At 38.4% G+C, this 24,852-nt stretch overlaps 1 protein-coding gene across 5 annotated transcripts in view; it reads right to left on the bottom strand.

Annotated features, from left to right (window-relative positions):
- tcf4 (transcription factor 4) overlaps positions 1 to 24,852 on the bottom strand; it is a 435,077-nt gene that overhangs the window by 317,626 nt on the left and 92,599 nt on the right. For all 5 annotated transcript variants that reach the window (XM_087299107.1, XM_087299113.1, XM_087299106.1 and 2 more), the window contains exon 3: positions 19,809 to 19,944. The gene's annotated coding sequence lies outside the window, so the exon portion shown is untranslated. The remainder of the gene's footprint in view (positions 1 to 19,808; positions 19,945 to 24,852) is intronic.

Raw genomic sequence — 24,852 nt, 5'->3', positions numbered from 1 at the left:
TGCGCCCACAGAACTGCCACTCACTGGATATTTCCTCTTTGTCGGAGCATTCTCTGTAAACCCTAGAGATGGTTGTGCGTGAAAATCCCAGTAGATCAGCAGTTTCTGAAATACTCAGAGCAGCCCGTCCATTATGCAATTTAACATCCATTATTTTAAAGTAAATTTCTGTCATTTAATGGCTGTTGTTTTCTGGTAAATATCTGTCATTTAACTTCCATTATTTTACAGTAAATTTCTGTCATTTAACGTCAGTTTTTTTTTCTGGTAAATATCTGTCATTTAACATTCGATATTTTACAGTAAATTTCTGTCATTTAACGTCTGTTTTTTTCTGGTAAATTTCTGCCATTTAACGTCAGTTATTTTATGGTAAATTTCTGTCAATTAACACCCATGATATTTCGGTAAATATTTGTAATTTAATGTTCGTTATTTTCTAGTAATTATCTGTAATTTAACGTTAGTTATTTTCCGGTAAATGTATGTAATTTAAATACTGTTATTTTCCAGTACATTTATGTAATTTAATATCCATTATTTTAAAGTAAATATCTGTCATTTAACGTCTATTGTTTTACAGTAAATTTCTGTCATTTAACGGCTGTTATTTTCTGGTAAATATCTGTCATTTAACATTCGATATTTTACAGTAAATTTCTGTCATTTAACGTCAGTTTTTTTTTTTTGGTAAATTTCTGTCATTTAAAATCCGTTATTTTTTCAGTAAATTTCTGTCATTTAACGTCAGTCATTTTACGGTAATTTCTGTCATTTAACGTCCGTTATTTTCTGGTAAATATCTGTCATGTAATGGTTGTTAGTTTACAGTAAATTTCCGTAATTTAACATCCATTATTTTTCGGTAAAATTCTATCATTTAACGATTGTTATTTTTTGGTAAATTTTTGTCATTTAACGGTTGCTATTTTTCGGTAAATTTCTGTAATTTAACGTCTGTTATTTTATGGTAAACTTTTATTATTTAACGTCCTTTATTTTTCAGTAAATATCTGTCATTTAACGGTTGTTATTTTCCAGTACAATTTTGTCATTTAACGTCCATTATTTTACGGCAAATTTCTGTCATTTAACGGCTGTTATTTTCAGGTAAATATCTGTCATTTAACGATAGTTATTATTTAATAAATTTCTGTTATTTACCGTCCGTTATTTTCCATTAAATATCTGTCATTTAATGTCCATTATTTTCCAGTATACTTCTTTAATTTAACGATCGTTATTTTATCTTTGGTCTGCTAAACAATGCTTGGGAAACAATAATAAAATAATTAATATTCATTTTGAGCTGTATATTTGAATAAATAAGATCTTGTTTGTGTGTAAACGTGGTAATAAAAAAGAAACTATGTACTTGAAGCAAAAGCAGTAAGAATGCAGCAGGCAGTGTGTGTGTTGGGAAAGGCAGTGTGTGTGTGTTGGGAAAGGCAGTGTGTGTGTTGGGAAAGGGAGTGTGTTGTGTTGTGCAGTGTGTGTATCAGGCTGGAGAGAATGATGACATAAACACAAGCCTTCACTAAACACACACTGCGTGCCAAACACCTGTGTGCTGCGCGCGGGCGTCTGAGGGCAGCGCGGGTCACGCTAGCTCTCATAATGCGCTTTGATTCTCCAGATGTACAGACGGGTTCAGCACATTCCTCTGGACAGAGAAGATTCCCCCCGCAAGACAATACTCCAGCCCAGAACCAGCCTGAAGCCCAGCTGGAGCAGCTCTATTACAGACCTCCTCGTGTGCGTGTGTATATGAGTGTGTGTGTTTGTCTATATGTGTGTGTGTGTATGCTTATATGAGGTATGTGGATGTCTGTATGTATATGTGGGAGAATGTGTGTATGTGTGCACATTTGTGTGTGTGTGTGTGTATATGTGTGCGAATGCATGTGGGTGCGCACATATCTGTGTGTGTGAGTGTGTGTATACGCGTGTACCTGTGTGTGTGTGTAAAGTATGTGTATGTGTGTGTGCGTACGTGCATGCGTGGGTGCGTGCATGTGCTTGTGTATATGAGTGTGTGTGTATTTGTTTATATGAGTGTTTGTGTGTGTGTGTGTGTGTGTGTGTTTATATGAGTTATGTGCATGTCTGTATGTATATGTGTGAGAATGTGTGTATGTTTGCACATTTGTTTGTGCGTGTCTGTGTGTGTGTGTATATGCGTGTACCTGTGTGTATGTGTGTGTGCGTATGTGTATGTGTGTGTGCGTATGTGCATGCGTGGGTGCGTGTGCGCGTGTGTGTGTTTGTGTATATGAGTGTGTGTGTGTGTGGGTGTGCACATGTCTGTGTGTGTGAGAGTGTTTGTATATGTGTGTACCTGTGTGTGTGTACAGTATGTGTATGTGTGTGTGTGGACACTGAATGCCAAGCAGATGGTACTGTGGTTGGTACAGGTGCCACAGGCTTTAAAGGAGGGAAAAAACCCTGCTGCAGTTCAAGTCCAGGGCACATCCTGAGCTCAAAACACACACACACACACACACACACACACACACACACACACACACACACACACACACACACACAGGTTGGTCCTAATGAAAAGGTTTGTTGAGTGAGATGAAACTCACTCCTTGTTTAAGACTCAAATCTGAAAGCTGCTTACTAAAATATCTCACGAGCTGACAGATCAGCACATTCACCCAGCGGACGCTGAACTATTGTGAGTTACAGTGCACTCAATAATTATTTCATTCTTCTTACAATTATTATTAATATTTTATTTCACAACAAAGGGACAGTTTAGATGAACTAACATGTAAATATACCCAAATTAGCCCAAAGGCATGTTTTCATATGTATCTAATGCTTTTGATGAATCAAGTTTAGATTTGAATCAGTTCAAATGAATCAGTTCAAATGAATCAGTCCGAATTGACTCAGATGGCAATTTTCAATCTGAATCATTGATTCAAAAATTATTCGATATTTGAATCAACCCAAATGACTCAGTTCAAATGAATTGTTTATTTAGTAAAAAATCTTATTTTTGCACATTCATTGAAGAATCAATTCTATATTTGAATCAGTCCAAATGAATCAGTACAAACGAATCGTGTAATTAGAAAAATCCTTATTTTTGCACATTCATTGAAGAATCAATTCTATATTTGAATCAGTCTAGAAATGAATCATTTAATTAGAAAAACCTTTACTTTTGCACATTCGTTGAAGAATCAATTCTATATTTGAATCAGTCCAAATGACTCAATCCGAATTGACTCAGATGGCAATTTTCAGTCTGAGTCATTGACAAAATTATTCGATATTTGAATCAACCCAAATGACTCAGTCCAAATGAATCGTTTATTTAGTAAAAATTCTTATTTTTGCACATTCATTGAAGAATCAAATCTTTATTTGAATCAGTCCAAATGAATCAGTACAAACGAATCATGTAATTAGAAAAATCCTTATTTTTGCACATTCATTGAAGAATAAATTCTATATTTGAATCAGTCTAGAAATGAATCATTTAATTAGAAAAACCTTTACTTTTGCACATTCGTTGAAGAATCAATTCTATATTTGAATCAGTCCAAATGACTCAATTCGAAATGACTCAGATGCCAATTTTCAGTCTGAAGCATTGACAAAATTCCTTGAAACTACATTAAAACTGCATTATCTAATCACAATGTCGGTCAATTTTCCCTATGAGTGTTGGAATAGTTAGAAATGTATGGTTTATATTGACTCATCAGAAAGTGCATGTTGTAAGTTTGACAGTCTTATTCAGGGCTTAATTTGTGTCGGAACAAGCCAGATTCGGATCCGGCATCTCATTTTACCGATCCCCCTCCTGCACCCCCGCTCTTCTCCTTTGTATGCGACTCCTCAACCCTCTTTGTCCGTGCAGTTCAATATTCGGATCAGTCCAAATGAATCAGTCTCCAAATGAATTATTTAATTGAAAAACTCCTGATTTTGCACATTAATTGATGAATAAATTCTGTACTCGAATCAGTCCAAATGAGTCAGGCCAAACAAATCATTCATTAAGAAAAACTATTCGTTTTGCACATTTATTGATGAATCAATTCTGTATTTAAATCAGTCCAAATGAGTCAGTACATACAAATCCTTTACTTAGTAAAAATCTTATTTTTGCATTCATTGATGAATCAATTTTATATTTGAATCAGTCCAAATGACTCAGTCCAAATGAATCATTTAATTAGTAAAAATCCTTATTTTTGCACATTAATAGATCAATTCTGTATTTGAGTGTTCAATTGAATCAGTCCAAACGGATCATTAAATGAGAAAAACCCTTATTTTGCACTTTCATTGAAGAATCAATTCTATATTTGAATGCCCAATTGAATCAGTCCCAATAAATCATTAAATTAGAAAAATCCTGATTTTTGAATTTTTGCATTTATTAAAGAATCAATTTTATATTTGAAACAGCCCAAATGATTCATCTCATTAGAAAAAATCCTTATTTTTGCACATATCTTCATGAATCAATTCCATTTTTGAATCAGTCCAAATTAATCATTTAATAAGATAAAAAAACTATTTTTGCACATTCGTTAAAGAATCAATTCTATATTTGAATTAGTCCAAATGAATAAATCCAAACGAATCCTTTAATTAGAAAAAAACCTTATTTTTGCACTTTTGCTAATGAATCAGTTCAATAATTAATTTACTCCAAATGAATCATTTAATTAGAAAAACGCTTATTTTTGCACATTCGTTAAAGAATCAATTCCATATTTGAATCAGTCCAAATGAATCATTTCATTGAAAAAATCCTTATTTTTGCATTGAAGAATCAATTCTATGTTTGATTAAGTCCAAATGAATCAGTCCAAACGAATCATTTAAATCATTTAAAAACTTAATTCTACCTTCCATTTGAATCCGTCCAAATGAATCAGTCCGAATTGACTCATATACCAATTTTTGGTTCTGAATCATTGACGAAATTCACCAAAACCACATTAAAACTTCATTATCTAATCACAATGTCGCTCAATTTTCCCTATCGGTGTTGGAATCGTCCTAAATGTATGGTTTATATTGGCTATATTGGGCCGGCCTATAATCCAGCGCGGGTCAGCCGTCAGTCAAGATTATCACACACACAGAAGCGTTCAGTTCCTCACACACACATTTGCATCTCACAGGCCTGAAGCTCATCAGAAAGTGCATGTTGAAAGTGGGACCATCGTTGAAAGGCGGGTTTGATACAGCAAAAGTGCGCGCTCAGCAGATATAGGCTCTCTTTTTAAAATAATCTTCCTTTTGGGAGAGCGCCGCACACTTCTGCCCGCAGACCAGCGCAAATAAATGAGTGTTCCTGCGGCCGCGGCCTCAAAGGCTTGATTTTCCAGCGCCAGGACCAGCTCACAGGCCCGAAACCAGCGCACGACTCGCTCTGCCAGCGCTGATATAGAAAAAGCGCCGCCGCCGCCACAGATAAAAAAACCAGAGTGCGCCGGCCATTGGCTGCGCTTCAGATGAAGGTTTATTTACTTTGGAGGCAGAAGAAAGAGGACGGGCCATCAGAAATTAGGTGCTGGGGTTAAAGCTGAAGACGTTTCCAGGATGTTGGTTAATCCGTGAAGATCCGCAGAAGCAGCTTCACATTATACTATATCTGCACGCCTGACCTCAAACTTCTGCACTTTCTCTTTTCTAAAGAGGCCAAAATGAAGGTTAAAATGTCTTCAGAATCTTTCATTAGGAAAATAAGTCTGAATCTAAATGCTAAAGCTTCTGTATGAAAAGTTGATCTAAAGATATAGTAGTGGAAATCAAGCTTTCTGCGGTGCACAACATCAGCAAATACAGTGTTTAAACAAACATATTTCACACAATTCATCATGAAACTGCCTTGTAGTGATGATAAAGACATTTTTTATGTTTCAGAGTTAAATAAATGGCCAAAAACTGATGAAAATGCTGATTTCAAACCTGATGAAAATAATGTTTTTGATGCAATACTGTTATTTTACTATATGTTGAGTAAATGAATGCAATGCTGGATGAGTATAAGAAAATTCTTTCAAAAATAAATATTTTTAAACATCTTATTGGCTAAAAACATTTGAATATATTTATTTTAATCTGTTTTTGACCATGTTTGTGATGCATTTCGATATATTGTTCTGAAAAAAACTATATAAAATATCCAGGATGTTGGTTAATCTGTAAAGATCCGCAGAAGCAGCTTCACATTACACTATATCTGCACGCCTGACCTCAAACTTCTGCACTTTCTCTTTTCTAAAGAGGCCAAAATGAAGGATAAAATGTCTTCATAATCTTTCTTTCTTTTTTAATGGCACAAAACTGATGAAAATGCTGATTTAAACACATTCAAACCTGATGAAAATAATGTTTTTGATGCAATACTGTTATTTTACTATATTTTGAGTAAATAAATGCAATGCTGGATGAGCATACGACACTTCTTTCAAAAATAAATATTTTTAAACATCTTATTGGCCAAAATGAAGGTTAAAATGTCTTCAGAATCTTTCATTAGGAAAATAAGTCTAAATCTAAATGCTAAAGCTTCTGTATGAAAAGTTGATCTAAAGATATAGTAGTGGAAATCAAGCTTTCTGCGGTGCACGACATCAGCAAATACAGTGTTTAAACAAACATATTTCATACAATTCATCATGAAACTGCCTTGTAGTGATGATAAAGACATTTTTTATGTTTCAGAGTTAAATAAAGGGCACAAAACTGATGAAAATGCTGATTTAAACACATTCAAACCTGATGAAAATTATGTTTTTGATGCAATACTGTTATTTTACTATATTTTGAGTAAATGAATGCAATGCTGGATGAGTATAAGAAAATTCTTTCAAAAATAAATATTTTTAAACATCTTATTGGGTAAAAACATTTGAATATATTTATTTTTAATCTGTTTTTGACCATGTTTGTGATGCATTTCGATATATTGTTCTGAAAAAAACTATAAAAAATATCCAGGATGTTGGTTAATCCGTAAAGATCCGCAGAAGCAGCTTCACATTATACTATATCTGCACACCTGACCTCAAACTTTCTCTTTTTTAAAAAGGCCAAAATGAAGGTTAAAATGTCTTCAGAATCTTTCTTTCTTTTTTAATGGCACAAAACTGTTAAAAATGCTGATTTAAACACATTCAAACCTGATGAAAATAATGTTTTTGATGCAATACTGTTATTTTACTATATTTTGAGTAAATAAATGCAATGCTGGATGAGCATAAGACACTTCTTTCAAAAACAAATATATTTAAACATCTTATTGGCCAAAATGAAGGTTAAAATGTCTTCAGAATCTTTCATTAGGAAAATAAGTTTAAATCTAAATGCTAAAGCTTCTGTATGAAAAGTTGATCTAAAGATATAGTAGTGGAAATCAAGCTTTCTGCGGTGCACAACATCAGCAAATACAGTGTTTAAACAAACATATTTCATACAATTCATCATGAAACTGCCTTACACTACGGACATTTTAGCCTACACAAATCACCTGTACCGCATGTCTTTCTGTGGGGGAAACCGGAGCACCCGGAGAAAACCCACGCGAATGCAGGGAGAACATGCAAACTCCACACAGAAATTCCAACTGACCCAGCTGAGGCTCTAACCAGCGTCCTTCTTGCTTTGAGGCAACAGCACTACCTACTGCGCCACTGCGTCACCCTAATAACTCAACTAGTTGGGTTAAATGTTTGGTGCTTTGTTGGGTTATTTAAAAATAAATGTGGTTATTTATTTAATAACTCAACCAGTTGGGTTAAAAATTTTCATTTCAACAGTCAACTGATTCACTTGACTCAGAACAGCAGTATGTTGATATGCGTGCGTAATGTTGTTTTGCGTTGTAAACTTTATTTAAGCTCCAGAGCAATAATATTTCTGTTGTTTTCTCATGTTTACCTCTCTCCGTGCCGAGGGATTTTCATATCTGTTGCACGAGCACTTTTAATTAATGATGATACAAACACTTCGTAACCGATCTATATTAAACAGATAAAAACAGTTTATCCACCTTCCATGTTCATCTCTACATTATTTGGGGGGGAATGATACACATATTTGATTTATTCGGCCATCATTCCAAGTGCCCTGTCATACACCCGCCGCAATGTGGCACAAGGCCCGACGCAATTGTTTTTTACTAGTTTCAGTTCAGCGCAAGAGTTGTTTTGACGTTTTGTGCTACGCTGTTTAAATAGCAAATGCATTAGCGCTCATATGTGCACCCATAGGCGTTCTGGTCTATAAGGAAGATGTTCTGAGGTGTATTGCTGGCGCGTTGCTATTTTGAGAAACTATAATAGATTTGTTAATAGACCAGAACAAAGCCGGTCTATTGTCCAGCACAGAGCACGTTAGTTGTGCGCCTCGCTTACCCACTGCTTAATACACACAAGATGTAGAGCAATACACAAATATCTTTACATATGAAAAAGAATTAAAATATTAAGGATATATAAAGGATATAATAAGGATATTTATGGGATATAAATGATTAAAATATTACAAAACATATTATTTTCTAGCCTACATAAATATAAAAACCACTGTCTTCATGCCTTCTTCATCTCCGGAGGCTTTTTCAGTTCATTCATAACAATTTGCTTTTGTATAATGTTATTATTATTAGCAGTATTATTTATTATATCCATATTTATATTTAAAAACAAGCATAGATTTGTCCACCTGTCAGGTTTTAGACCATATGGGGCACAGCATGTGTTTTAGGATATAACTCAGGTTTTTGTGCACACTTCAATATTATTGTTCATTTATTCGTTTGCTGGAAATTGGAACTGAATTTAGAAACAGTTTTGAAACAAATCTTTAAGCTTAACAAATAAAATTAATTATTTATAGGCTAATGGATGTCTGTGCAAGGTACAAGGTACAATGTTTCTCTATCCACGAGTTTGAAAGTGAAAGTAGATAATGAGGAGGCCTTCATTCTCACACTGTTGATGCTCTGTTTAACTGTTTTCTTGCTAGTGAAATGTTCAGTTTCTACACTTATAAAGTTGTCATGTAAATAGCAAATGTGCCATGATGCCATGAAGGGAATGGGAGATGAGACTCTGATTGGTTTATTCTCAAAACACACCTATAACTCCTTAAGAGAATAAGCTCAACCCTTTTAGACTATGTGTCACGGCGCAAAGCGGATTTTTCCATATTTCCATATTAGCAAAAGTGGATTCCGACACTCCCCTAAAGCGTTTGCGCCCTGCGCTTTGCACTTTGCACATGGATCGTCAAAATAGTGCCCCAAGTGTCTGCAATTAAAAATGTAATGGAAATAAAACATTTCAAGTATTTTTTTAAACCGTATGTTATTTATTTACACAGTCACAATTATAAAATTAATCGTAGTACTAGTAATAGTAGCAATAGCAATACCAGATTGGGAAAAAATAACATTAAATCAAAATAACCCAATGAACTGGGTTAAATTATATAGCCCAGTGCATTGAGTTAAAATAACCTATAGTTGGGAAGGTGCCACAATAACCTATATTTGGGTTATATGTTGGGGTATTTTTAACCCAACTAGCTTAAAGAGACATGTAAATTCTTAACTAGGGTAATTAGGGTAAAGTTAGGGTAATTAGGCAAGTCATTGTATAACAGTGGTTTGCTGTGGAGACAATCCAAAACTAATATTGCTAAAGGGGGCTAATAATATTGACCTTAAAATGGTGTTAAAAAAAATTAAAATTCCTTTTATTCTAGGCGAGATAAAACAAATAAGACTTTGTCCAAAAGAAAAAAATCTAAGAGGAAATACTGTGAGAAATTTCTGAATCTGCTCAACATCATTTGGGGAAATATTTGAAGAAGAAAATTAGGAGGGCAAATAATTCTGACTTCAACTGTACGTGATCTCAGACACTGCGAGTAAACTCTGGTTTGGTCCAGTGACCCCTGAAGGACGTCCCAGAACTCTCCCCACATGCAGCGGCAGGAATTATCAAGCCTAACGAAGCGTTGGCTCACTCACACTGATAAATATTTATTTGGAAAAGCCAAATGAATCTGAATGGATGCGGGAAGGCGCGGTGAGCCTCATTGAACTGCGCTTGCATGTCCAAAAGCCCATAATAATCATAATAATGACAATAATCCAACGTCACCATGGACACGGCCCCGTGGCAACCTGTGAATCCCAGCAACTCCACCTCACACACTCACACACAGACTGGTGCAGCTATCTTTATGGGGATTTCCCATAGCAGTATTATTTTTAATACTGTACAGACTTTATATTTTCCCCCAGCATTTTTACATATTTAAAATACTTCATTCTGTCAGATTTATGAGCCATTTTCCTCATGGGGAACAATAAAAGTCCCCACAAGGTCAAAATTTACTGGTATCGCTATACTTGGAGACATTTGGTCTCCACAATGTAAGGAATACAAGGGGCACACACACACACACACACACACACACACACACACACACACACACACACACATGAATATGCATAATATTGGAAATTATGTATTATTTCCAATAGGGTCATCTGGTTACTTTTTCAATTCACCTATTCCTATTCATTAATATTAACCTTTTATTAATAATAGGCATTAATAATTATCAATATTAATAATAATAACAACTATTATTTTTATTATCATCCTAAATATTATTAATTTACAATTAATAATTGGCAAAAAATCTATATTAAATTTATGCATCAACTATAAGGGGATTTTATCATATTTATATATATATATATATATATATATATATATATATATATATATATATATATATATATATATACATACATATACATACATATACATTATATATTGGCTTAATATCAAATATATAATAAAGAAAATTGTTCAAAAACTAAACAAACACAACCTACTGTGAAAAATGTAAATGATCAAATTTAAACAATAAATGATCAATTTCAATGTAAAATACTAGGAAATGTATTGTTGACAGATATATAAATGATGTATTATCATACAATTTACCATACAAATAATTGCAAATTTGTGCAAAAGTGTGCATAAATCATGGAGTGTTCATATAAAATTGATATGAAATGATATCTCCGTTAGTAAGATGACATTTAAATACTTTTGTAATCAAAGCTTTTGTATTAAAATACTTAAAAATAACCTCTAAAATAAGCTTTTAGTTGTTTTAGAGTGCTTTCACACCTGCCTTATTTAGTTCGATTGAATCGCACTAGAGTTCGTTTCCCCTCTTGATGCGGTTGGTTTGGGCAGGTGAGAATGCAGCAATCGTACTCGAGTGCGCACCAAAAGCGGACCAAATAAGCGTACCGAGACCTGCTTGAAGAGGTGGTCTCGCTATGCTTTCAAACGAACCCTGGAGCAGTTCGTTTGTGGTGAGAATATGATCCGTACTAAAACAGGTCCAACCACAAAAAGTACTGTGCCTTTTGGACTAATTCAGCTGCCGTAGGCCGATGCGCTGTGCATTATGGGATATGGAGGAAAAATATTTGTTGACAGCGCTTTACCAACAGAGAAAGAGAGAGGGGAAAACATTAGCTGATGCATTGTTGGAAATATTTCCGCAAGATGAGCATGTTGCAGTTTAGCTAAATTAATCCACGCCTCCTCCTGAAGTGACGAGCGATGCATTAAACACTGTTTTCCAGCCGCGGCCGCGCTTCATTTTCGTAATGTATAGTTTGTCTAAAGCAGGCATACAATCAGCCAGCGCAGTCGTCCCTCCAGAGTAAAAGGTTTTGTTTACCTGCGGGAGTTCATTGGCATTTTCCCGCACGTGAATTCTGACCAACCAATAAGCAGTTTAGGGATTATGTTCAACAACATCTGGCCAATGAGAGATGTGGATTTTGTCAGATGACTGCATTTTGGTTCGTTTCAACTGGTTCGGACCAAAGCCAGCAGTGTGGTGTGAAAACCACCCAAAGACGGCAGAAGATGCAACAATGTATCATTTATCACCCTTGGTCCCGACCAAATGAAGCGAACTACAGATGTGAAAGCAGCCTAAGAGACTGAAATATTGTTCCAACGCTGATGAACAGAGAAAGCAAAGGTTCTGGAAATGAAGCTTCCTTACAAAAAGAGCCTTGAAGGAGATTTCGAGATATCAAAGGGGTGGTCCACTATGATATCATATGTTAAACTTTAGTTGATGTGTAATGTGGCTGTGTGAATAATATCTACATAAACAACATCTCTGAATGTAAGACGTTTAAAGTTCAATGCAAATGGAGACATTGGCTTTTACAGATTTAACTTAGCAAAGCCTACAGCAAACAAAGTTTGTGGACTACAAAAAAAATACATTCAGGTTAATGATATCATAAATCATTTACCACACGCTGCAAAGGGGCGTGGCCAGAGGCGCTTTAATATTACAGCAGAGAAAGCTAAAATGCGGTCCAAATGTTGTTATTTCCACAGGGCTCTTTTTGTTTATGTATTCGGGCTTCTAAAGGACACGACACAAAGAGAGAAGTGCTTACAGTTTAATTTAACTATGTTCCAGGGAATTATTAAACACATATAGCTCTAGCATTTGACAAAGGAGAACTTCCAGAATCTGTCCCAGTTCAGTGCTGGATTCAGCTAAACTCCTCCAACCAATAAGGCTGTGGATTGTGAGCCACAACCTGTAAGTGTGTTTATTTGTGAAAATTGATCTATGACATGCACAGTGTCTAGCAATAACAGTATGTTGTAGCGAGGACGTAAACAAGGATGAAACCGCATACATCCATACTATATAGTACGCCAAAATCAGTATGCGAGCCGAGAAGTATGTCCGAATACATAGAATTCGAAAATCAGTATGCGAGAAGTACCCGGATGACTTACTACTTCCGGCGAAATTCTGGAGTGCGCATCTCATGCACGCTGCGCTATCCCATGATGCCCCGTGAGCGAATTCATGAATGGGAGTGAAGCGACGCAATTGACGCAGGTAGGTCACGTGATCATGACAAAACGGCGGATGTAGTACGTTCAAATTCCATTCATACTTTCACATCCATACTGTATGGAATGTACTTTTCTAACGGCCGAGTAGTATGTTTAAATTCAAATACAGTACCTACTGAGTAGTAGGCGGTTTCAGACGCAACCAATGAGAAATGCTGTTTGGCACCGCTAACAATTTAGCTACACATTCATATTTATCTGTTAAACTGCTGTGAACAGCCACAATCCTCAGCAGCGCTGCAGTGCATCTCAATCCGGACGCTTTTGCTGCATTCTACATCTCAATTAACAAACTTGCAAAAGATATGTAAACGTTTCATATTACTTACACATGCTTATAACCCCAATACATGTGAAAGACACTAGTCAGATGTTATTGTAGAGAGCAGGCGTGAGGTTCATCTGTGTCCTAGGCCGATCTGTGAATCACAGCTCATTATGTTAGCTGACCAATCAGAGCCTCTTGAGGGCGGGCCTTTCAGAGGAACTAGGAAATATGACAGTGGTTTTCACGTTAGCCGAGCAGCTTTATATAATCATGTAAGATGTAACAACCGGATTTTCTACATGTGAAGCATGAACGCACATTGATTTGCATCTTAAAAACTGGAGACCGCGATTTATGTGGCCGGAGGTACGTAAAGGCCGCGTTCAGTTTTTTTCGAGCGAAAGCTGCGGGGCGGTGTGGCCCCGCTCCACTCCTCCTCTTCGCACTCGCCGGCCGACGGCTCGCTTCCGAGTGGAGGGCTTTCCCTGTGCAATCAGTTTGTCCGCTTAGCTCACAGCGTTGCGTCGGCGGAGCGGAGGCCCCAGAGGAGGAGGAGGAGCCGGCCGCGGTGGACGACGACCGGGATCGAGTCCGTGGAACATCAGGTTCCGGAAATCAGGTAAGACGAAAAACGGAATCCGAAAAATAAGGGCGAGAACGCGGCGGGATCCGAAAACGCGGTCGAAATCGAAGACAAGGGCTTTTGCTTTTTTTTTTTTCTGGACGGCTTTTGCAAACCATCGCTCGGGTTTAGCGAAGGAGGAGGAGGAAGAGGAGGGCGGCCGAGACGGCCGATCCGGCGGCTTTTCACGCAAGAACGGCGCGGGCGCAAACGGCGCGCGCTCCCGAGAGGCGCCCGAGACGCGAAAAAACGCGCTAAGTGGCCTCTCGCGGATCCGCGAAAACAAAAATCGCTCAAATACGTACCTCCCGGGACGTAAATCGCGTTCCGCAGAAACGTCCGCGGGGCTACGTTTCCACAATGAGCCCGGGTTGCTTAAAATACACAATGGAGCACACCTTTAACCTTTAAATCAGATGACAGGAGACATGTAAAGCATTGTGGCCAACAGGATTAACAATACAGCTTTTAATCATATTGATCATCTTGAGGCTTTATTTGCATATTAAATGACAGAGTAGCTTCATATTGTTAAATAAGAAACAACTCAGCAGGAAGTTTGCCGGCGCATCACTTCCATAATCATCCTTATTCATAACAGCGCATTGAAGGTTTGTTATTGTAATAAAGTGCCTAATAAATCTTTGGTTCACTAATATCTGCTGTCAGTTTAGAGTTTGTGCTCCTGTTGAGTCACTAATAGATTCGCAGGATCAAACATCTGTAAGATTCATTCTGGAAACAATGAGGCACAGAAGCATGTAGTGCTGGAGGAACACTATTCGGCATCTTCTTGAGGAGAGCACTCACGCAGAACCCTACGACACAATACCTGAATACTGCAAGAGCTCGACAAGGTCGAAAGTAAATTAATTACTACATATATAAATACACGTTTTAAAACATAGCACACAGTAAAATCAATAACAATTAAATTATTATAAATTCATAACAGCTAAATAGATATATTTTTATTATGAACTAAATACACACACACACACACACACACACACACATATATATACACACATATATATATATATAGATATATACATATATATATATATATATATATATATATATATATATATATATATATATATATATATATATATATATATATATATATATATATATATATATATATATGTACAGTTGAAGTCAGAAATATTCGCCCCCCTTTGATTTTTTTCTTCTTTTTTTAATATTTCCCAAATGATGTTTAACAGAGCATGGAGATTTTCATAGCATGTCTGATAATATTTTTCTTCTTTAGAAAGTCGTATTTGTATTATTTTGGCTAGGATAAAAGCAGTTCACACAACACTTGTCACTGTCTCGGACAAAATAAATAATTAAATATGTAAAATAAGTAAATTAAGACTCTGAAGAATCCTCAGAGGGCTGGTTTGCTCACCCAGATAGTTAAGAAATAAACCCCAAACACTGAAAAAAATGTCAATAGAATGAGTCCTCAGAAATCTCAGTCTTTCAGTCTGTCTTTCCGAAGTCATGTCTGCTATCCACAGTTGAAATGTAAGAGGTGAAGATGACTTCCAATGCCGGAGCAAAAGCCTTTTAGCCACAATCAAACCTAAAGACAAAGACTTCTGGAGTCCATCTGTGAGATGAGAAATGTGCTGTCAATATCTGAAAATAGCAAGTTCTGCATCAGGTGGTAAAGAGTTAATATAAGCTTTAGAGTACCAATCTGCCTAGTTAACCTATTTAACCTAATTAAGCTTTTAAATGTCACTTTAGGCTGTATAAAAGTCTCTTGAAGAATATCTAGTCTAATATTATTTACTGTCATCATGACAAAGAGAAAATAAATCAGTTATTAGAGATGAGTTATTAACACTATTATGATTAGAAATGTGTTGAAGAAATCTGCTCTCTGTTAAACAGAAATTGGGGAAAAATTAAACAGGGGGGCGAATAATTCAGTGGGGCTAATAAGTCTGACTTCAACTGTATATATACCCATGTCTGGTCGCAAGTCCCTGCCGTTGTTATTTTGGGGGTTGTGGGCTGAAAAGTTTGTAAAATAAAGAATCTTGAATAATTTGTTTATTACTTGTGTTGTACCACAACTGTATAATACTGCACAATATAGTTACTGCACAATATAGTTACTACAACAGTTTAATTCAAGTAATCATCGATAGTATGCTTTCAACACTATTGTATTTACAGTACTTGAGTATTTTTTTCACGTATACTATGGGCCCTATCATACACCTGGCGCAATTTGGCGCAAGGCGCGGCGCAATAGTTTTTTGCAAGTTTCAGCTCGGAGCAAGAGTCGTTTTGATAACAAATGCATCTGCGCTCATTTGTGCGCCCATAGACGTTCTGGTCTAAAAAGGGAGGTGTTCTGAGGCGCACTGCTGGCGTGTTGCTATTTTGAGAAACTATAATAGATTTTTCATTAGACCAAAACAAACCCGGTCTTAACTCCAGCGCAGAGTTGCGCCTCACTTACACACTGCTTAATACACACAAGAGAGCAATAGGCAAATATCTTTACAAAAAAATTCAAAATTAAGGATATATATAGGATATAATAAGAATAGATATAGAATATAAAGGATTAAAATATTACAAAACATATTATTTTCTAGCCTACATAAATATGAAAAACCACTACCTTCATGCCTTCTTCATCTCGGGAGGCTTTTTCAGTTCATTCATAACAATTTGCTTTTGTATAATGTTATTATTATTAGCAGTATTATTGATTATATCCATATTTATATTTGTTTTATTAAAAACAAGCTTAGATTTGTCCACCTGTCAGGTTTTAGACCATATGGGGCACAGCATGTGTTTTAGGATATAACTCAGGTTTTTGAGCACACTTCATTATTATTGTTCATTTATTTGTTTGCTGGAAATTAGAACTGAATTTAGAAATAGTTTTGAAACAAATATTTGCGCTTAACAAACGCAATTAATTATTTATAGGCTAATTGATGTCTGTGTGTACAAGGTTTCCCTATCCAAGAGAGTAGATCCATTATCTCTCATTCTCACGCAGTAGATGCTGTTTAACCGTTTTCTGTTAACTAACTGTAAACTGTTAACTGTTTGCTAGTAAATTGCTCATTTTTTCCACTTAGACTTACTTTGCGTCCTGTAAATAGCAAATGCGCTTATGGTGCGTCGCAGCTGCTCTTAAAGGGAATGGGAGATGAGACTCTGATTGGTTTATTCTTAAAACACACCTACAACTCAATAAGAAACTAAACTCAACCCTTTTAGACCATGCGCCACGGAGCAAAGCAGATTTTCCAGTCCTTAAATTAGCAAAAATGGATTCTGAAATTTGCGCCCTGCATTTTGCGCTCTGCGCATGGACCGTCAAAATAGAGCCCGGGATCTACCACCTCAATCACAGGCAAATATATTTCAGTTCAGTTGAAAACTCAGGCCTCTCCGTGATTTAAGGATCATGCTCAACATATGTGCTTATTTTCTATTGATATCTCCTTTGAAATATGGTATACATCACAAAAATACAGACTTTCCTCTGTGTCTCCCGTTCAGTTTCACACGTCACCAGAACCATGTGCTTGAAAACAACCTGTAACAGTGGTTTGTTCTGTAGCCCATCGAGAAAATAAACTATTTCTTATATAACTTCTTAGTAACATTTCCTTTAGCAGGTTTTTTATTTATTCCAAACTAAAATAAATCAGACTTTCTCCAGGGGAAAAACAGAATAGCAAACACTGTGAAAATGTCCATGCTTTGTGAAACATCACTTGGGAAATATCTGAAGAATTAATCTGCAACTGCGCTGTGTGTCTCATCGTTAAATAATATCGGCTGTGTCTCATTCATAATTCTGTGCTATCCTGCTCTGTAGATGCACAAGTCTCCTCATATAATCTGTGCGCCTTATTCAGATGTATTTGAGCAAACACAATGTGAGCGTCCTCTTTCTCAGTCATTCTCCGCACCTGCATCAGCGCCGCTGCAGTAAAACACATTCCCAGATTCATGTGGCATTTTTCCCAGATGTGACGGCTGTAAGAGGAAGTAATTGCATGTGTGTGTGTGTGTGTGTGTGTGCTGCACATTCCTGCACCTGTGTGCTGCTGTGTGTGTGTGTGTGTTTATTGGACAGAGGGTAGATATAATTGGACATGTTGGGCTCTCTGCTGTTCCCCGCAGCTCAGGGGGAGAACGGGACGAATCAGGGCTTCACACGGGGGGCTAAAGGGCCAGAAATTGGTCACAGCTGTCAAGTCAGAGCTCAAGAAACTGGACAAAAACTGAGTCGTATTAAAGTCAGTATGAAGCAGAAGTTAAGATTGTCCTTTTTCCTCTATGGTGATGCACACCACTTGAAACAGTCATGAAGCTAAAAACAAATGTGGGCGGTGCATGATTTCACTCCTTGAGGAACCAATTGGATTGTTTGAAGATGAGTGTTGCTAACAAAATGAAGGAAGATTGATGAATAGCTGAAGGCAGAGCAGAACGAGACACGCCATGACAGCCCTAAATAATAGGAGTCGCCCCTTCCTAAATTACTAAGAGCCCCGCCCTAAACGACTGGTAGCTCCGCCCTAAATGACTAATAGCTCCTCCCTAAAAGACTAATAGCCCTGCTCTAAATGACTAATAGCTCCACCCTAAATGACTGATAGCTCCTCCCTATATGACGGATAGCCCCACCTTAAATGACTGATAGCTCCACCCTAAATTAATAATAGCCCCACACCAAATGGCTAATAGCCCCGTCCTAAATGACTGATAGCTTCTCCCTAAATGAGTAATAGCCCCGCCTTAAATTACTGATAGCTCCACCCTAAATGACTAATAGCACCGCCCTAAATGACTGGTAGCTTCTCCCTAAATTACTGCTTGCTCCGCCCTAAATGACTGATTACTCCACATTAAATGACTAACAGCCCCGCCCTAAATGACTGATAGCTCCTCCCTAAATGACTAACAGCCCCGCCCTAAATGACTGATAGCTTCTCCCTAAATGAGTAATAGCCCCGCCTTAAATTACTGATAGCTCCACCCTAAATGACTAATAGCCCCGCCCTAAATGACTGGTAGCTTCTCCCTAAATTACTGATTGCTCCGCCCTAAATGACTGATTACTCCACATTAAATGACTGATAGCTCCGCCCTAAAAGACTGATCGCTCCACACTAAATGACTAACAACCCCGCCCTAAATGACTGATAGCTCCTCCCTAAATGACTGATAGCTCCTCCATACATGACTGACCGCTCCGCCCTAAATGACTGATAGCTCCTCCCTAAATGACTAACAGCCCCGCCCTAAATGACTGATAGCTTCTCCCTAAATGACTAATAGCCCCGCCTTAAATTACTGATAGCTCCACCCTAAATGACTAATAGCCCCGCCCTAAATGACTGGTAGCTTCTCCCTAAATTACTGATTGCTCCGCCCTAAATGACTGATTACTCCACATTAAATGACTGATAGCTCCGCCCTAAAAGACTGATCGCTCCACACTAAATGACTAACAACCCCGCCCTAAATGACTGATAGCTTCTCCCTAAATGACTGATAGCTCCTCCATACATGACTGACCGCTCTGCCCTAAATGACTGATAGCTCCTCCCTAAATGACTAACAGCCCCGCCCTAAATGACTGATAGCTTCTCCCTAAATGACTAATAGCCCCGCCTTAAATTACTGATAGCTCCGCCCTAAATGACTAATAGCTCCGCCCTAAATGACTGATAGCACTGCCATGGTAAATTAAACTGCTTAGCTGTATTAAATATCACTTCAGAGAAACTTAAAACACAAAAAAATTGTCTTCAACTGTTTATTTTTCAAATCTTCTACTTTTTTTTGGCTTGTTTTCTACACAGTAAAGTATTAAGGGATTTATTTTTTTTGAAATCATTTTGTAAAATATCTGTAAATGCATGTAAATCACCTTGAGGATGTGTTGAGATGAGTGTACAGCTGGTCAGTTTGGTTGAGTTTTTCCAGATGTTTGTGATTCCTGAGCTGATTGTTTGTCTTGGTGGATGAAAACAAACAGCGAAATCAACATTGCAGACTGAAGGTCACTGGACAAAAACAGAGAAAACAGCCACAGTAAATCAAACCGCATGTCCAAATATTTTAGGCCAGCAGAAAAACACAGCAATGCTGAAATATTACTACACATGCACATCATGTCTGTGATGATCTGACTCTATGAAGTGTCTGAATGCAGAAATCACTGATGAACGCTCACATTTACCCACATGATTTCACACAACAATTGAGGCTATTCAGCACACTGGCTTTATTTATAAGTGCGTTGATTATTTCAGGATAAAATGGCACAATATTCTGATATAATCACATTCATTCATTTTCATCTGCATTTCCTAGGCCGGGTCGTGACAGCAGCAGTCTCAAGAGAGAACCCCAGACTTCCCCGTCCCCCAGACACTTCCTCCAGCTCCCCACTGCTCCACCGCACAAATGTAACTTTACAAATGCAATTCAGATTTTACATGCACAATTCTGAGTATTACTTCTCCTTCACAAATCAAATCTTTTCTGCAAATTTTACAACTCACCCATTCTGACTTTTTTCTCAAATCAAATCAAATCAAATCAAATCACTTTTATTGTCACATCATCAGCAGCACGTGTGCTATGATGAGTGAAAAGCTTAGGTGCTGGCTCCAGACAGTGCAAATACAACAACAGGCACGTGCACACATAGGGCTCAACCTGTGCAGAGCACATGCCCTTTTTAGGCCCCGTTTACACTAGTGCGTTTTAGTTTTAAAACGGCGTTGTAGAATGAAAACGATCCGCGTCCACACTCGCGTTTTACCCAGCATTTCTGAACAGCTCTCCCTCCACACCAAAACGCTGAAAACGCACATCACGTGACCACACACACACTCTCGGGCAAGAGCTCCAGCATTCTACCCAGATGAGAGCTCTGCTTGTCGGACTGCTCATCAAGCATCTCCCGCTGGATCTAATCTCACTATATTTGCTAAACGTGATATTTCATTCATGTTGTTGTCTTTATCTAACGACATAGGCCAATTCCCTGACTTTGGTCATTGGAATCTATTAAGTTACGGGTAACCTGTTTTGGCTGAGCGCAAAGATAAGTTAATGATTAATCCAGGTACATTGACTGATCGCTTGCCTTTATTTCCTACAATGTATAAACTTATTGTATGTTATACTTTTATAATTGTCGATTATTAAAACTGATATTCAGCAGAAGAGAGGGTGTGTTTCGTATTTTCACTGAAATTGAAAGGAGGCAGTTGTTATCGGCTCCGTTTTGTTATAAATATCCACACAGTGAAGATGACGCTCATATATGCAGCACGGCGCCTCAACATGTCTGCTGTCTGTTAAGTTGCTAATATTAAAATGAAAATAGGCAGTTCCTTAAATCATGTTTACATTTTATTGTTGAGAAAGTGAAACAACGTAGCCAGGGTGATGTGAATGCAGTTATAAAGTATACTGTTCCCTTTGAAGATTTACCCGTGTCCTCGGTATGTTTTCCATATCAAACTGAGAAGGGGGAGACTGCAGCCTTGATCAAACTTGCGAAGTCTGAACTTACAAGAAGAGGATGCGAGACTGAACTGTGTGTGGGCTACTTAATATTGAGGAAAAGCCCCAATCAGAGAGGCGAACGTTTGCAGCCCCGCCTCCGTTTTCAGATGTCTCCGTCTTTCACCATCCACACTGAGACGGAGCAGCAGCGTTTTAGAATGAAAACGGCCTCTCCAGCGTTTTCAAAAAGCTCCGTTTTCGTCGCTCGAGAACTCCGGCGTAGTGTGGACGGATGGCGTAACCGTAGCAAAACTTATGCGTTTTCAAACTAAAACGCACTAGTGTAAACGGGGCCTTAGTCGTGGATAGAAAGTGCCCTTCCAAAATGATCAAAAGTGCCCTCGCGACGCAGCACACCCTCGGTCCCGCCCTTCAGTACGCGCGCGACAACACAGCTGATCAGAACGCGCGCGACAACACCGCTCTTCAGTACGCGCGCAACAACAACCCTACCCCCACCCCCCCTTCAAAAAATATAGCCTGCACATGCCCTTTGGACGGTCTCTGCACAGGCCTGTACAACAACAATGTAAAATTGACAGCGATATGTACGATGAATATGTGTCCATATAGTTGTAGGCAGTATTGTTTCAAGTATGGGTTGGTTAAAGTGCAGTGCATGCTACTTATTGATGGTGTGCAGTGAGGGTATGGAAGAGTCTGTGGCATGTTTACACTAGTGCGTTTTAATTTTAGATCAAAAACGATCCGCGTCCACACTAGCGTTTCACCTAGCGTCTCTGAACTTATCTCCGTCTCCACACTACGCCACCAAAAACATATATCACATGACCATTTGTGCACTCTGGGCATGCGCGTTCTAGTATGAACAGAATGCATGTGTCTCGCTCGGCATTTGGTTATTATTAGTCAACAAACGCCGGTTGAACATTAAACGCGATGGCAAAGAAAGCAAGAGAGGTATTCTTGTGGACAGACGACGAGGTCGAGTTGTTGCTAAACGTAACAAATGAATAACTGCACAATGCCGTCTAAACCAGACAATAGCGCAAACAACGCTCCCATTTCTGTGCCCATGTTGTTGTTTATAGTACTGTCTTCCTGTAGCGTTAAAGTCATGTGTTATAGTCATGTGATAGAGGCTTGACGAATAAGGGAAGGATACGCAATAACACAAAAGCCCCAATCAGGTAGCGAATCTCAGCAGCCCCGCCTCTGTTTTCAGATGTCTCCGTTTTTCCTCATCCACACTGGGACGGAGCAGCAGCGCTTCATAATGAAAACGGCCTCTCCAGCGTTTTCAAAACGCTCCGTTTTCAGCGCTCGAGAACTCCGGCGTAGTGTGGACGGATGGCGTAACCGTAGCAAAACTTATGCGTTTTGAAAACGAAAACGCACTAGTGTAAACGGGGCCTGTGTGTGGTGTATTAAGTGTTCATCAGTCTGACAGTCTGAGGGAAGAAACTTTCCTTCAGTCGGCTGGTGCGTGACCGTATGCCTAGCAGGGTAGCAGAGAGAAAAGTCTATGGCTTGGGTGGCTGGAGTCATTGATAATGCTCTTGGCTTTCCCCATGCACCGCCTGGTTCTTTAGAAATAATGAGTGTAAAATACTTTTCCTCCAAAGGTTTTCCTTTGAGTTTGAATCTAAGAATCTACCTTGTCATTTTTACTGTAATTTTTAAATTTCATAATTCAAATTGTTTAATTGTTCAGACTAAGTTTATTATTTTTTTTTCCATCACACAATTCAGATTTACACACACTAGCCGGCCACTTTATTAGGTGTGCCTAGTACCGGGTTGGCCTTCAAGACTGCTTTAATCCTTCATGGCGTAGATTCAACAAGCTACTGGAATTATTCCTCAGAGATTTTGCTCCATATTGTCATGATAGCATCACACAGTTGCTGCAGATTTGTCGGCTGCACATCCATGATGCCAATCTCCCGTTCCACCACATCCCAAAGGTGCTCTATTGGATTGAGCTCTGGTGACTGTGGAGGCCATTTGAGTACAGTGAACTCATCGTCATGTTCAAGACACCAGTCTGAGATGATTGAGCTTTATGACATGCTGCGTTATCCTGCTGGAAGTAGCCGTCAGAAGATGGAGACACTGTGCTCATAAAGGGATGGACATGGTCAGCAGCAATACTCAGGTAGGCTGTGGCGTTGATGCTCAATTGGTACTAATGGACCCAAAGAAAACCTCCCCCACACCATTACACCACCACCACCAGCCTGAACCGCTGATACAAGGCAGGATGATCCATGCTTTCATGTTGTTGAGGCCAAATTGTGAGCCGAGCATCTGAATGTGTCAGCAGAAATGGAGACTCATCAGAGCAGCAACGTTTCTCCAATCTTCTATTGTCCAGTTTTGGTGAGTCTGTGTGAATTGTAGCCTCAGTTTCCTGTTCTTAGCTGACAGGAGCGGCACCCGGTGTGCTCTTCTGCTGCTGTAGCCCATCCGCCTCAAGGTTGGACGTGTTGTGTGTTCAGAGATGCTCTTCTGCAGAGCTCGGTTGTAGCGAGTGCTTATTTGAGTTACTGTTGCCTTTCTATCAGCTGGAACCAGTCTGGCCATTCTCCTCTGACCTCTGGCCTCATCAACAAGGCATTTGCGCCCACAGAACTGCCGCTCACTGGAGATTTCCTCTTTGTCAGACCATTCTCTGTAAACCCTAGAGATGGTTGTGCGTGAAAATCCCGGTAGATCAGCAGTTTCTGAAATACTCAGAGCAGCCAGTCTGGAAGCAACAACCATGCCACGTTCAAAGTCTCTTAAATCCCCTTTCTTCCCCATTCTGATGCTCACTTTGAACTGCAGCAGATCCTCTTGATCATGTCTACATGCAGAAATGCAGTGAGCTGCTGCCATGTGATTGGCTGATTAGAAAGCTGCATTAACAAGCAGTTGGACAGGTGTACCTAATAAAGTGGCCGGTGCATGTATATCCTGACATTTTTTTATTTATATTTTGTTGCACTGATTTAATTTCTCAGAATTTTGAGTTTTTTATTTAAATGTATTGCAAATTTTAGATTTCATTGTAACTCTCTTGTAAACACACACACACACACACACACACACACACTCATGAGTAACCTGCTGTAGAAACATCTGTATCTGTTTTGTTTAAAGCCTAGTCTCTCTCTCTCTCTCTCTCTTCAGTCCAGAAAGTGTTTGGCACTTTTGCAGAGCATGAATGCAGCTGTAGGGGAAATACCAGAGCTCTCGTAAACCTTATTAAAACCATTAGGCCGCTCTCTTCAAACACACACACACACACACATACACACACACACACACACACTGCTGGGCTCTAAAATAGCGCTAATCTAAAGAGGATGTTAGTTCTGAACTAATAATCTGAAAGGTTAATTGAAAGCATGGTCTGCATGTTTGGCTTCACTAGTGTTAAGATGCAG

This window comes from Danio rerio, chromosome 21 (assembly GCF_052040795.2).
Source record: "Danio rerio strain M-AB ecotype USA chromosome 21, GRCz13ab, whole genome shotgun sequence".
NCBI classification, from domain to species: Eukaryota; Metazoa; Chordata; class Actinopteri; order Cypriniformes; family Danionidae; genus Danio; species Danio rerio.
The sequence above is the reverse complement of the archived record's forward strand: the minus strand, read 5'-3'. Positions and strand labels throughout refer to the sequence as shown.